Below are 12,062 nucleotides of genomic sequence, written 5' to 3'. Positions count from 1 at the left end.
TAAAGAATGTATTTAGACCACATGCAAATATCAACCACCACTTGTAACTATAAATTGCATGGAAATTGCTATATATATATATATATATATATATATATATAATGTAACTATTTTCCTAGCACCTTTTCTCTTGGCCTTTCTGTATAGCTTCATTCTACAATTTTGTGTGTCTTCCTCATCTTATCATTTCTCTCACAAATTGAAATTAAGGTAGCTTATCATAGGGTTCTAGTGGACATCATGGAATTCTTTAACTATAGCATGTGAAAAAAGGAGCAAGGTGATGAATCCCTAAACTACTATAAATGGATGAAGCACTAAACTCCTAAAAAACGATGACGATTGATGATGGAGTATCTTTGGATGATATCACATGCCTTTTCACCTAAAAATCTTATTCCACCATAGAAGAGAGATAGATCATTCTTGATAGTATGTCGATTGATGCCTATTAAAGTTTGGATGCTATCACTTTTGCTTTTAGCTTTTATTTGCACGAGGTTGTGCTCAAGCACTCATTTATATATATTTGCCTTCAATGTATCTCCTCTAATAGTTATGTTTTAAATGATTGATTTGCCTCTTTATACTTAATGGTAGCTCCTTTTTCTCCTTGTTTATAGATTTCTAGGTTTTGGTTGGCTATTTTAGCAATCTCTTCTATTGTAGGCCTTTGCTTCTTGGTCTACCATGAGATTCCAATTCTAACTTTCTAATTTGGCAACCATGTGTACCTCAAAATACTAACTGTATGAAATTTCTCACTAATAAACTTAGGTCAATCATGTTGTTCATAATGATATCTTCGTCCCCATTGTCTAAAATCCTCAATTGTTATATGTGAAGGGTGTATGTGAAAAGCTTGTGTGCATGAAACTTCTTCTGCTACTACTAGGTTTGGCATCACTTTAACTCCTAGTTAGTTGTTTCATAAGATTCCCCATATTTTATTGCAACCAAATATTTTGGGCATCACATTACATCACTTTAAACCTAGGAATGTATATGTGGGCGGCCATGACATAACCATGTAAATCCATAGTCATCATTGATGCTATGGTCTACAGTGTAGACTTATCCCACAAAGATGTACCAGAAACTAGATAGCAGTTTCCCCACCTCCCATGGCCATCCAGGCTTATCTTAGGGCATGTTTGGGCCCAATAATGTTAGGGCAAGGGGCCAAGAGTAAAGTTTGCCTACTCCATATGTGGAGGTTATGAGGCGATCCAATGTAACATGTAACCTATTTGGCAGTGTGCTAAATCTAATCCAAACTATCTCTAAACCATCTAGCCTCTTAGGCTAACTTCCTGTGTCAACACAGGGATATCGACGAGCACCAATCATGGCTACTCCTCATAATGGGGGCTATACAAACATGAGCTATCCAATGCCTATATAATTTAATATGAGGATAGAGTATTAGTATCCCCCCCCCCCAAATCAATGTCCACCTAAAGGTGAACTTCCTCTTTGGTCTAATGCTAAGTCGATGAAGATATTGCTATGTACTAAGAGCATTTATGAAGATGTCTACACAATTCTCTATCATTGGGTAGTATACCATCTCGCCCTCCCTAAACATGATGATCTTGCACACAAAGTGATAATGAATCTCAATGTGTTTCGTGCGAGCATGAAACATAGGATTCCATGCCATGCAACTTTGGTTCTCACATTGCAACATTATAGGCTACTTCTACACCACTCCCATATCTAGTAGAATCATCCTTGGCCACAATTCCTTACGTGATGTAAAGGATGTAGCTTTTTACTAAGCCTCTAGTAGCGGGATATTTATTTTTTATCCAAGAAATTCATCTCGAACTAAGAGAAAAACAATACCATGTTTGCTGGTGTCTGAATCACCTACCCAATCTGAGTCACAAAAGCTACTAAGATTCTTGTCGACACAATAGGTGATGCCGTACTCTTGAGTACCTTGGACGTATTACAACATTCACACATATACTTTCTAATTACTCTCTTGGGGCTTATTAGAGAACATGCTCAAAACACCAACAACAAAGCTCATGTCTAGTCTAGTATTACACAAGAAGATAAGACTACCAAACTAGTTTCCTATATAAGGTCTCATCCAGAAGGTATGAGGTGTCCTTGACGGACAACTTTTCATCAACCTCAATTGGGCTACCAATTTCCTTGCCCTTGCATTTGGTCATGCCAAAATGCCTTGAGAATCTCACCTATGCATATTTCTACTAAGAGGTGATAATGGTATTTGGCTTCTCCTAGGCCTCAATTCCCAAAACATAATGTATGAGCCCATGATCTATCATCTTAACCATGCATTAATCATCTAATGTGTTTGTGAGTTTTTTTTGTGATCCCCTATCAAGATGATGTCACCCACATATAGAACAATGACCATGTATTTTCCATGCTCATAAATGACATACAAAGTTTCTCTAAAGGACTCACATAAGAGACTAGCATAGTTACATGCTCGTGGGGCTCGTTTCTAATCGTAGAGTGCCTTTCATAAGTTGTAAAATTTGCTTTTAGAAGTGGGAGAACCATGAACCCAAATGGACTCGCATAAGAGACTAGCATAGTACCGTGCTCGTGGGGCTCGTTTCTAATCGTAGAGTGCCTTTCATAAGTTGTAAAATTTGCTTTTAGAAGTGGGAGAACCATGAACCCAAATGGTTGTTCTACATATACCTCCTCCTCAAGGTCCATTGAGGAAAGTAGATTTTACCAAAGTACCATTAGATTTGTATTGTGCTTTGTAAACCCACTTATTAGTGCCAATTACCTTGTGTCTTGGGGAATGATCTACAAGGTCCCAAGTGTGGGATTTTAAGATGGAGTTATATTCTACATGTATGGCTACCATACATTTATAATCCCCTTGTGCTTCAAAAAATGTGGTAGTGTTAAAACCCTAAGATCTCTCTAGATAATTATTATGCATAAACATGCATAAATCAGGCATAAACTCATCCACCCGACCACCCCGAGCCCAAGGGATGTACACATGAATTATAATGAAATACATCATACCTTTACCTTGATGTCCCATACCATCAAGAGGTATAACTCCAATCCAATAGCATATAGCTATACCTAAAAAAAACAAAGCTTTTTTAAGCTTTAATAAAAAGCTTATAAAATTTTTTGAGAGGGGGGGCGATTTTTGCGAGCGGACTACAACGCAACCCCCCCTCCCGCATGCGCGAAAAGTAGAGTGAGAGAGAGATGATGAAATCTTCTCTCCTCCACACTCTTCTCTCCTCTCCATCTTCTCTACTCAATTCACTCTTCACCTCCTCCTTCTCTCTCTGTTAAACAGAGAGGTTAACTTTTAATTAAGCTTTTTTAATCATAATTAATCCTAATTATGATTAACATTAATTAAAAATGTGTTACACGTGAGAGAAAAATAGAACGAAAATTCAGAATTGAGAGACGAAGAGGGTCCCATGCACACAGGAGAGCATTAAATGCACCAACATGCTGTCCCCGACTGCATTTCAGCAAAAAATTGGTAGAAATTTTATCGCATATCCTAAAAAATATAATTTTAACCATAAAAATGCTCTAAAAATTTAGGAAAAAATTCTAGAAATTTAGGGAATCCATTCTACCAAAAATATCCACAATAAAATATGTGGTATTTTCGTAAAAATTTCCATTAATGCTTATTTTAAACCACAAAAAATAAGAAAAAATAGCATTAAACTCACGAAATTCCCCCACGTCATTGATTCGTCCATTGAATAGTAGTAACACGCGTTTCAATCGCCATAACGATGATCCACATGCAAATCATCAACACAAATCAATAAAATAATATTTTTATTTAGTAAGTATTAAAATTTACTTCAAAAATTACCAAAATTGCAATAAGAAAGAAAAATTAACAACAATTAACTAGAGATGGCTCTGACACCACTTTTAAAACCCTAAGATCTCTCTAGATAATTGTTATGCATAAGCATGCATAAATCAGGCATAAACTCATCCACGCGACCACCTCCGAGTCCAAGGGATGCATACATGAATTATAATGAAATACATCATACCTTTACCTTGATATCGTATACCATCAAGAGGTATAACTCCAATGAAATAGCATGTAACTATAGTGTGAAATGGTAGGTGAGTAGTTATGATCCTCTACACAAGAGAGCATAACATAACCTAGCCTCAAGCTAACATCAAGAGACCTTAGCCTAAGCCTCAAGATAACATAGCCTTGGCCTCCACGCCCCCTTTGAGTGTGCCCCATGCCCCTATTATATAGGAGGGCCCTCAAGTGACTCTTGACTCTCCATTTCCCATGTGTGACCCTTGGATGCCTGACCCTAACCTTAACCCTTAAGGTTAGTCCTAGCCCATGCTCCACTAGAGCTTGTTCCCATGCTCCCATGCTCACAAGCCTAATGTGGGTTAGCCTCCTAGTATATGCACACATAATGTGCATATAACACGTAGGCTCTTGAATCTTGAGTACCTATGTCATAAGAGCAAAATTCACAAGATTCTCTTCTGAATCAACCCTATTTTTCTCCTCTGACCTTCTAGATCTTCAAACATCTTGAGGCACATCCTTGATGGTAAAAGGTTATGCTCCATCCAAAATTTGCATGTACCACTTAGGGAATGGCTTGCCTTATTGTGCTGCGTCATGCTCTTCTTCTTTATCTTCATAATCTATGTCCATAAGAAATGGAAATGGTATGGGTTGCCCTCCATCAAAATGGAAGGAAATGGAAATTGTACGAGCTTACCTCTATCAGAATGCAAAGAAGCCCATGCTACATGTGGAGTTTGTGTTGCTTTGGGTATTTCCTTGTTGTATGATGAAGAAGAAATCCCCTGCTCCATTTGATGCGATCGCTCTTGGAATACCACATCATAGCTCGCGCTATATATATGATCTTCTTTACCTAAGGATCATAGAGCCAATATCCCTTTGACTCCATGTTGTAACCCAAGAAGATCATATATATAGCTCACGCTATATATATGATCTTCTTTACCTAAGGATCATAGAGCCAATATCCCTTTGACTCCATGTTGTAGCCCAAGAAGATGCATTTTTGGCTTTTGGCATCTAATTCTTCATCTCAGAATCTGGAACATGTACATAACATTCACACCCAAAAACTTTCAAGTGTAGTTGAGGGTAGTAGGCCGGCCAATAATGGAGTCATCCCTTTGATGCTCTTTGTTGTAATCTTGTTAAGAATGTACCCATCTGTGTTAACTACCTCACCTGCCATTGTTACACTCTTGTTAAGAATGTACACAGTCATGTTAACTACCTCGGCCCAAAAGCATTTAGGTAGATTCCTACCATTGAGCATACTCCTTACCATCTCGCAATAGTGCGATTCTTGTGCTCACTATTTTGTTGTGAGGTATGAGCAGTCGTGAGTTATTACTTTATACCTCTTTCCTTACAGAAACCCAAGAATTTATCAAACATGAATTTTGTTCGTCGGTCTATTCTAAATTGCTTCAATCCTATTCCTATCTTATTTTCAACCAATATAAGGCATTTAACTTTCCAAAATCTTGAGATTTTTTCTTAAGAAAATGCACCCAAATCTTCCTACTATATGTGAAAAAATAGGAAGAATCTTCAAATGCAGTTGTACTCAGCTTTCCATAGAGATTAGCATATACGTGCTAAAAAAAGAAGCCTTAGCCCTGAAATTGACCTCTTGTGGAAAGGGTTTTTAATGTTGCTTATCCACATCATATGCAAGCTTCACATATATCTAGACTATTAAACATTGATGTGGTAAGTTCTCAACTAGCTTGCCTTTAAACATCACTGAAAGAGCTACATTTTGAGATACCATATCTCTAGACTATTAAACATTGATGTGGTAAGTTCTCAACTAGCTTGCCTTTAAACATCACTGAAAGAGCTACATTTTGAGATACCATATCTCTCATTCCAAAGGTTGTTGCTACCCAAATCAACCTAGATTGCAAATGTCGAAAGCTCATACAAGGTGTTCTTCTGAATGCCCTTTATAAATGACTTTGTCATCTCTATCAAGAATGATTACACTATTCTTATTAAAGTGAACCCGTAAGTCATGATCCATGATGGCTAAGATAGAAAGGAGGTTTCTCTTCATATCTAGAAACCCAAAGAACATTTGAAATACTTTTTATAGAACCTTCTTTAAACATAAGTGAAATAGTACCTAACCCTTTGATTGGGCACTTTCCATCATTTCCCAGTGTCACCATGATATCATCTCCCACAGGCTTTATTAAGTGAAATAGTACCTGAACCTTTAATTGGGAACTTTGCATCGTTTCCCACTGTCACCATTGATGTCATCTCCCACAAGCTTTAGGGAGGAATACCAATCCTTAATATTGGTCATGTGACTAGAATCCCCAATGAGGATGATCTAAGAATCATCATGTGTTGTAACATTAGTTATCTCACTGCACAACTTCTTCAATGGCAACAAATAACTCTATTTTTGCAACATGATTGGATTCTTCCTTGGATTTTAGTGCCATTCTTGGCATCTGCTTCCCTTTTCCTGCATTCTTTTACTATGTTCCCTTTCTTGTCACACTAAAAGTATTTAACCTTTTTCTTCTTGTTACACTAAAAGCATTTAACCTTTTTCTTCTTGTTACACTAAAAGAATTAACCTTTTTCTTCTTTTTTAAAGAGTTACAATCCTTAACCTTCTTCTTTGTGTTAGTAGCAAAAAAAGCCTAGTCATCAGCTCTACATCCTCATCTCCTCATCCAAAAGTAATGAGTTGAACTCCTCAAATGTGAGAAAATTAAGCTTGATATACCAACATTCAAAGATGTAATAAAACTAGAAATACCATTAGAAAAAGTGACAAGCAAGATTCAGGGACACTCATGTCAATTATAGTTAGTCATGAAGATCTTTGACTCTAGTGATAAACACCTCTACCATTTCACCTTTATTCAACTTTTCTCTTATTGAAGTTGATTTCTAAGATTCTGAATCCTTGAGGGATGTATGATCTTGTACTGGTGGCTACAACAAAGCACATACTCTTGGAGTTGTGGAGACATGCTTAACCATGGTCAGCATATTATCTTCCATGCTAGTGACAATGGCACAAAGTGCATTTGAATCCATTTGTCTCTCTAACCTTGGACAAGGTCAGCAGTGGATGGTATAGGGTTACTGTCTACATCCCTTATTGGTGGCAAGTGAACATCAACACCAATGATGGTTTCCCAGAGCTCAAAGGAGAAAAGAATAGCCTTAAGCTTGAACTTCCAAAGAGGAAAATTAGTGCTATTAAGATTTCCATCAATACCACATGGTGGTGGGTAGGGTCTTGTGGAAGAGGTTATTTCTCTAAGAGAATACTACTAAGTAGATAGCAATAAGAAGTTTTGTACTGAGCCAGAGCTCCAATACCATGTAAAAGGGTACATGTTGTAATGAAGCAACACCTTTAGTTTAGGTCTAGGACCTTGGTCATGGGCTCAAGTATAAAAAGGGGTCTCATGGACTATCGTTGAACCCTTTATACCTTTTAACATATTTTGATACCTTTTGACATTAGTCATCTCATGACTCTTGGAACCTCATGGATTTCAACCCAGGCCTATGGAAGGTTGTTTCCATCCTCTTGGTGGGAGGTTAACTCACTTAGGCATCATGGCCATTGTATGACATTATCCTAATCTTGTATTAATCCATGATGATTTATCCCTAATTTGAGCATTATGATCACTCCATTCCAATTGGCATTAGAGCTTAGGCTTTTGATCCTAATATAGGTTTTGGTCCATTGAATCATTTTCACCACTTCATTAACCCTAAATTTTAAAAATATGTTTTTCTCTATTTTTAAAAAAAAATTAGTGGATTTTTTCATAGTTTAGCATGAGCCTTTAGATTTTTCCTTAGTTTTAAATACAGGGATAGATTTAGAGTTTCATCATCACACGGTGTAGCAACATGCTTATAGCCTTCAAGACTAAATCGTGTAAGTAGTCTTTGTATATAAGCAAACTCTATGTATATAAGTAGTCTATGTATATAAGCAGTCTCTGTATATGTAAGTAGTCTAGATATATATAAGCAGTCTCTGTATGTAAGCAATCTCTGTATATAAGCAGTCTCTATATAAGTAGTCTATGTATGTAAGCAATCTCTGTATATAAGCAGTCTCTATATGTAAGCAATCTCTGTATGTAAGCAATCTCTGTATGTAAGCAGTCTCTATATATAAGCAGTCTCTATATATAAGCAATCTCTGTATGTAAGCAGTCTCTATATATAAGCAATCTCTGTATGTAAGCAGTCTCTATATATAAGCAGTCTCTATATAAGTAGTCTATGTATGTACTTTGACTGTAGTCTCTGTATATTTAAGTAGTCTCTATATGTACCATCGTCACTGTAGTCTCTGTATATTTAAGTAGTCTCTATATGTACCATCGTCACACATGTAGCATTACATGAATTATATGCCCAAATAATAATGCAAGCCCAAAGGTGTCATCTCAAATGACGCATATTTCAACCTTGAAGACTAATATCTTTTGCTCATTAGTTCCTATGAGCAACATGTCATCAACATATAAAAGGATGGCCAATAAACGATTCTTACTTGTGTCTACATAGAGGATACTCTCAGTTCAAGGAAATGTTGCAAAAACCATTTGTAACCAAGTATGTATTTATCTTCCTGTACCATGCTCTCAGAGCATACTTAAGGACATATAAAGTTTTTCTTCACTTGTATACGTTAGGCTCATGTCCCCTCTAAATAAAACCATGAGGTTGAGATACACAAACCTCCTCATGCATATCACAATTCAAGAAGGAAATCTTAATATCCCCAATTAATGTACATTCCCATCCATATATAATCCCAATGCCATTCATCCAAGAAGGTTGTCTCTTGTACTTCCATTATCTCAACCCCATCAAGGCCGTATTGACAATGTGAGCAGAGGCCCTCTTCTGCTTCTCTATTCTCTTGGATCTCTATGAAGTGCTAGCTAATTGCTATTGCTGACTCTTTTATGATTTTGCTGACAAAGCTTTCCCATCCAAAAGCTCCTTCACCCATTTAGGATATGGCCCCTTTTGTGGTGCTGCAGGATTCTCATCTTCATCATCTGATGAATCACCTCTTGTGGTGCTGCAGGATTCTCATCTTCATCATCTGATGAATCACCTCTTGTGGAGTTGGTACTATCATTGGTGGTTGTGTCTACTGGCTACATTTTTGTTGAAGAAACCACATCTTGATAATTATATTTGTTACCTCCTAGTCATATAGGCAGTTACCCTTTGACTCCATAATATACCCTAGAAGATACACTGCTATCTTCAAATCCCACTTGGTTTTGGATGAGCCTAAATGTCATAGAGGATAAACCTAAAGGTTATTTACCCAAAAAAGCCTCTTAAGGTGTCATTACCTTCATTGTCTTTGTGTAACTCCATGCCATGTCCCTCTTGAGCATACTCCATGCCATAATTGCATTGCAGTGTTGATTGCGTCAGTTCAAAAAGAATTTTACATTACTTTACTTTTGAGCATACTCCGTGCCATCTCCATAATTGCAATTATTGTGCTCTGTAACACCATTTTGTTACAAAGTATGAGCAATTATTAAATCTATCTTAATCCTATGCTCCTTATAGTAGGCGTTGAATTCCATTGATGTGTATTCTCCTCCTTGATCTATTTGAAACTTCTTTAACCTCTTGCTTGTCTCATTATCTACCAAGGTATGCCATATTTTGAATTTTCCAAAAGCTTAACCCTTATCCCAAAGAAAATACACCCACATCTTCCTATTAAAGTCATTAGTTCAGTAAACAAAAAGTAGGAAGAGCCACCCAAGTATAATGGTTTCCTAACATACTAGCTTCACACACATCTGATATCTTTGAAAATGCTAGTAGATGTGCCACAATCCTAGACATTTCCATCTCTTTTAAGACAACAAAGCTCAGCTACCCAAATCTCTCATGCCATAGCTTTCTTGTCTCAACATCAAATTGAGCTATAAAAGCCGATAACTCATACAAGTATTTAATCGGACTCCTCTCCCAATGGCATTATCGTTATAGCATTTGGGATGATTGCAGCAACCTTATCATAAAGAGAACCTTCAAGTCATGGTGGTTAGCTATGGCCATAATAGACAATAGATTCCTCTAATCAACCTTATCAGAAAGAGAACCTTCAAGTTACAATCAGCTATGGTCACAATAGACATCAGATTCCTCTTTATGTTTGGCATATAAAGGACATCGAATGACTTCTTATTAGTATCACCATTTCTAGAAACAAAATAAGTGGTACCTAAACCCATGGTTGGGCATTTGGCATCGTTCCTAATTGCTGCCAGGGTAGACTCCCCCACAAGCTCGAGGAAGGTATATTAGCCCTTTTGACGGGTCATATGTCAAATGATCCATGAACCATTAGAAGCCGAGGAGTATTCTACCTTTACCCATATTTCTTCTATCACCATAAACAACTCCAATTCTGCCTCAGCATTGTTCCTAGACTCCTTTTTCAAAGGCTTCAAGGTGATATCCTTTACATCTGCTTCCTTTAGTCTACATGATTTGACCACATGACCAAGCTTATCATAGTAGAAACACTTTGCCTTTGATTTCTTCTTTTTCTCAAAAGCATTGGGGCTACTAGAGCCCTTTCCTTTACCTTACTTTGAATTTGTAAAGAATGCAACATCACTAACATCTCTGGCTTTAAAACACATCTCCTCCTCTACTAGTATTGTGTCAAGATCCTTAAAACACATCTCCTCCTCTACTAGCATTGTGTCAAGATCCTTAAAAGTAAGAGGTGGGTTATGAACCTACATATTTAGTGAGATCACCAAACTCTCAAACTTAAAGGGAAACACTCTCATGCATCTTCAAGCCAATTCTTCATCAATCTTAATTCCCACTGCCCACCATCTGATCTTGTAGATTCTTTATCTGCGATATGAACTTCTCTATTACTTGTCCTTCAAAATGTCTTTCTGCTACAAGTTGATTCTCAATGTTTTGAACCCTTTTGATTCCTTATCTCATACTAGTTCTTATGAACTTACCATGCTTTAGAAGCTATTGGTAGTATGTTGAATTAGGTTTATCACCGAATTAGTGACGTTGATATAGTGTATCTACATTCCTTTACCTCTATGCCAAAGTGCAAGCATGATCTGGTGATATAGTTTGTACTGGATCTAATGGATCTAGAGAAGCTATTGGTAGTATGTTGAATTAGGTTTATCACCGAATTAGTGACGTTGATATAGTGTATCTACATTCCTTTACCTCTATGCCAAAGTGCAAGCATGATCTGGTGATATAGTCTGTACTGGATCTAATGGATCTAGAGAAGGACCTAGCTTTGCATTAACCCCCCACATAGTTGTGGTCTCCCACAACTCATATGAATTGAGAATAGACCTAATCTTGAACTTCCAAAGAGTGTAACTTATCCCATCCAACTTAACTCCCATAGTTATGGTTTCCCACAACTCATATGAATCGAGAATAGACCTAATCTTGAACTGCCAAAGACTGTAATTTATTCCATCACCAAATGGTGGGAGAGGATAGACATGAGCAGCTTCATTATTTTAGGTTGGGCCATCTCTCCAAATCTATCTTCAAATAGCAAACTATCAAAACAAGCTTTGCGTACACAATAGTGGAAGTAAGATCAACATAGTATAAAGCACTAAAATCAGAGAAAGAATTGGAGAGTAAACAATATTACTACTTGCAAACAATAGTGGAAGTAGGATCAACACAATAAAAAGCACTAAAATCATAGAAAAAGTGGAGGGTAAATAATATTACTGCTTGTAAACTTTATTCAAACATGTGCCCTAGGTAAGGAGCTTTAATGTTGATCTAGATGGACGTTGGATAGTGGATGTCTTGCTTACAAGAGTGCTTAAAAATAATAAACTCAATGGTGAAGTAAGGCTACCAAACAAGTCAATATATAGTACCCACAGTTATAACATGGACATGGGTTGACCCACGACCAACCCCCCATGGACATGGA

This window comes from Cibotium barometz, chromosome 52, assembly GCF_041138505.1.
Source record: "Cibotium barometz isolate CiBa-2024 chromosome 52, ASM4113850v1, whole genome shotgun sequence".
NCBI lineage: Eukaryota > Viridiplantae > Streptophyta > Polypodiopsida > Cyatheales > Cibotiaceae > Cibotium > Cibotium barometz.
Note: the sequence above shows the minus strand (reverse complement) of the source record.